The 4,042-nt window shown below is 44.7% G+C and overlaps 1 non-coding gene across 1 annotated transcript; it reads left to right on the forward strand.

The window, feature by feature from the left end:
• The first annotated feature begins 2,944 nt into the window (after nucleotides 1–2,944).
• Nucleotides 2,945–3,047, forward strand: LOC149813245 (small nucleolar RNA R71). Its single transcript, XR_016428425.1, has one exon. It is a non-coding gene; the product is annotated as a small nucleolar RNA R71 (small nucleolar RNA).
• The last annotated feature ends 995 nt before the right edge of the window (nucleotides 3,048–4,042 follow it).

Genomic DNA, 4,042 nt, shown 5'->3' on the forward strand with positions numbered 1-4,042 from the left:
AGAAATGGATTCCACCTTCGCTCTGTCAACCTCAATACCACGCTTGGACACAATGTGTCCAAGTACAATCCCCTCCTGGACCATAAAATGGCTCTTTTCCCAACTCAGGACGAGATTGGTCTCCACACACCTACTCAGTACTCGAGCAAGTTTGTGGAGGCAATCTTCAAAAGAAGAGCCATACACAGAAAAGTCGTCCATAAAAACTTCCATCACATCATCAATCATGTCCGAGAAGATAGCAAGCATGCACCTCTGAAAAGTAGCCGGGGCATTACAAAGCCCAAAAGGCATACGTCTAAATGCGAAGGTGCCATAAGGACATGTAAACGTGGTCTTCTCTTGGTCGTCAGGATGGACAGCTACCTGATTGTATCCTGAATATCCGTCTAGAAAGCAGTAGTAGCTCTGTCCTGCGAGTCGCTCTAAGATCTGATCAATGAATGGCAATGGGAAATGATCTTTCCTAGTTGCCACATTCAACTTCCTATAATCGATGCAGACTCGCCATCCTGTAGTGGTCCTCATCGGAATTCTCTCACCCTTCTCATTCTCAACCACAGTGAGTCCTGACTTCTTCGGCACAACTTGAATCGGACTGACCCACTGACTATCAGAAATAGGGTAAATGATTCCGGCATCCAACCACTTCACCACCTCTTTCTTCACCACTTCCTTCATGTTGGGATTTAGCCTTCTCTGCATATCCCTAAATGGCTTGATTTCCTCATTACAATGGATCCTATGCATGCAGAATGGAGGATCAATCCCCTTTAGATCCGCTACTCCCCATCCAATCGCTGCCTTGTGCTCTCGAAGAATAGTCAGCAATCTCTGTTCCTGTTCCTCAGTGAGCAAGGACGAGATGATCACAGGCAGAGTCTCATCATCTCCGAGGTATGCATACTTGAGTGAATCCGGTAAGGGTTTCAACTCAAGTTTCGGAGGCGACTCGATCGACGATTTGGCGAGGGTCTCCGCAAGTGGTGGAAGAGGTTCCCTGACTGCTCCCCAAGGTGGTCTCTCCGACGACACTCTAGACACATCTACACTATCTAAACCGCTATTCTTCTCTATATGGTACAAATCTAAAGAATCCTCATTAATGTACAACTCGGGCTGCTCCTCCACTAACTCCTGTGTAATGTCTACATGAAAGCAGTCCATGTCTCCTGCTGGTCCCATCGCGGCATTGAAAATATTCAGCTTTACCTTCCTATTGCCAAATGAGAGATCCATGGCTCTAGTTCTACAATTGATGCACGCATTGGCAGTCGCCAAGAATGGTCTGCCTAAAATAATCGGAGTCTGGTGCTGGCTGTCTACTCCTTCCATATCAAGGATAATGAAATCGACTGGAAAATAAAAGTCATCCACTTTAACTAGCACGTCCTCCAAGACACCTCTCGGTACCTTGACGGAACGATCTGCCAGTTGAAGTGTAATCAGAGTCGATCTCATCTCCCCTAACCCGAAAGAATCAAAGAAATATCCGGGCAGAATGTTCACGCTTGCTCCAAGATCGAGCAATGTGCGTTCTATCCGGATGTTCCCTATAGTACAAGCAATGATAGGTGCTCCAGGGTCCTTGAGCTTGGGTGGTGTCTGATGCTAAAGTACTGAACTCACCTGCTCAGTCAGATGGACCCTGTTAGGAACTCGCTCTCTGGATTTCCTCTTTTGCGTACATAGCTCCTTCTGGAATTTGGCATAAGCCGGCACCTGCTGAATAGCATCGAGCAAAGGTAGGTTGATCTGCACATGCTTGAAGATATCAAGCATGTCCTGGATCTTCGCACCTTGCTTCCCTCTATAACCAGGAGACTCTAATGCTTTGGGATAGGGTGGTGGGGGAATATACTCTGCTGGCTCCTCCTCTTTGCGAGAAGGTTCACTCCTATCCTTCTTCTTCTCTGAGGATAAAGATGATGAAGGTGATGATGGGGATGGGGATGATGATTGAGCCGACTTAGGTGAAACAATGGTCTCTGGCTCCTCTATCTTCTCTCTACTCTCAACGTGATACTCACGTCCACTCCTCAAGGCCATAACTGATTTAGCCTGCTGCTGTGTCTCAGTATGAAATAGGCCTCCAGTCATCTGGTCCTTACCCTTCGGGTTCATGACAGCCTGACTCGGCAATGTACCCTCGGGTCTCCTACTAATAGCCTCAGCTAACTGTCCCATTTGCGACTCTAACTTCGCAATGGACTGCGTATGTGAGCTCAAAATCTGGCTACACTTCTCGAAGGCGTTCTGATTAGAGGTTTTCACCTCTTGGAATGCCTGGAGAAGTCTCTTCTCAAAAGATGTCTGCGGGGCAGACTCCTGCTGAATCGGGGAAGGAACTGAAGAAGAAGAAGACTGAGCATAGTTCGGTCTTTGAAATGGCTGAGTAAAAGATGGCTGCCGAACTGGCTGAGAGGAAGAAGGCATCTGTATAGAAGACTGTGGATTCTTCCATGAAAAATTGGGATGGTTACGCCAACCCGGATTATATGTCGATGAAAATGGGTTATTTGGCGGTCTGACGTAACCCTGAGCTGCCTGAACTTGTTCTTGAACAAATTCAGGGTACTGAGCTGCTGAAGGGCACTCAGTGATCTCGTGTGCCGGACTGGCACAAAGAGTACACACCTGCTGTGTAGTGGATGGTCCTGAGAGAAGCTGGTCCAGCTTCTGAGCAATCATGTCTACTTTACACTGTAGTGCAGTAGATGGACCAATCTCAAGAACGCCAGCTTTCTTCTGAATGCTGGGTGTGGCTCTATCAGAATGAGAGCTCGAAGCATGGTGGAGTGAATTCTCGGCCAATGTATCAAATAGCCTCCATGCTTCGTCCTCGCTCTTCAGCATGAATGTCCCACCGCATGAAGAGTCGATCATCTGACGATTCTTGTCAGACAATCCATCATAGAAACTCTGCACCAGTTGCCATTTCGGCACCTGATGATGGGGGCATTTCCTGAGGAGATCCTTCATTCTCTCCCAGGTCTCATGAAAGCGCTCACCATCTAGCTCTGAAAAGCTAGTGATGGCTCTACGATATTGGTTCGTGCGACCAATGGGAAAGTATTTCCGAAGAAACTCCTGTTGCAACTGATCCCAGGACTCTATTTCTACAGAATCTAAGGACTTTAGCCAATACTTGGCTTTGTCCTTCAATGAAAAAGGGAATAGAGTCAACCTCAACGCATCATCATCGAAATTCTGTATCTTAACAGTAGAATAGATTTCGAGGAATTCATCTAAGTGTCGGTAGGGATCCTCATGACTAAGGCCATAAAAGGATGGAAGCATTTGAATAATGCTGGCCTTAATCTCATAATGTGGCGCTCCTACATCGGGTCTCCGAATGCAGGATGCCTGAACATAGTCTGTGGGAATGAAGTATTCCCGCAGAGGGCGTGAAAGAACTGGGGGTGGAGGTGGAGGATCCATGTCAGCCATTGTTGCCGAACTTCGATGAGAATGTAAAATTCTCTCTGGGTTGTCAACAAATGGGTGTAATGGGGTTCCTAGACCTCGTCGACCCTGCATACACTGGTACTAAGACCAGATGTAAGCAAACGACCTAACTAAAAAATTAAACTAGCACAGATACTAAAATGTAAATAAGCAAATAACAGTAACTAAAAACAAACAAATATGCTATATAGCTATGTCAGAATTCTATACTAAATAATTAAATAACAAAGTAAACTATTCTAAATTGCTAAAACAAATAAATACAGGAAATCACAAACTATGTTTTTCTAAAACCCACCTGTCTAATCGCTCCTTGCAGAATGATAATTAAGTGAATCCTAAAAAGAACAATATGTGAATCCTATATTTACTAACTATGTTAATCCTATATTCACTTACTAATCCTACTAACTAAAAAGAAAACAACTAATTAACTAACTAAAACAAAATAATAATAAATTAAACTCTAAGAAATAAGTAATTAATTCGCCGTTCCCCGGCAACGGCGCCAAAATTTGGTTGATATTTTGGAATGCTCTTTTTTAAAACAATTATTTTCAATAAAACTTTGGAA

The sequence above is a fragment of the Nuphar pumila genome, chromosome 16, assembly GCF_984573655.1.
Source record: "Nuphar pumila chromosome 16, dmNupPumi1.hap1.1, whole genome shotgun sequence".
Taxonomy (NCBI): Eukaryota; Viridiplantae; Streptophyta; class Magnoliopsida; order Nymphaeales; family Nymphaeaceae; genus Nuphar; species Nuphar pumila.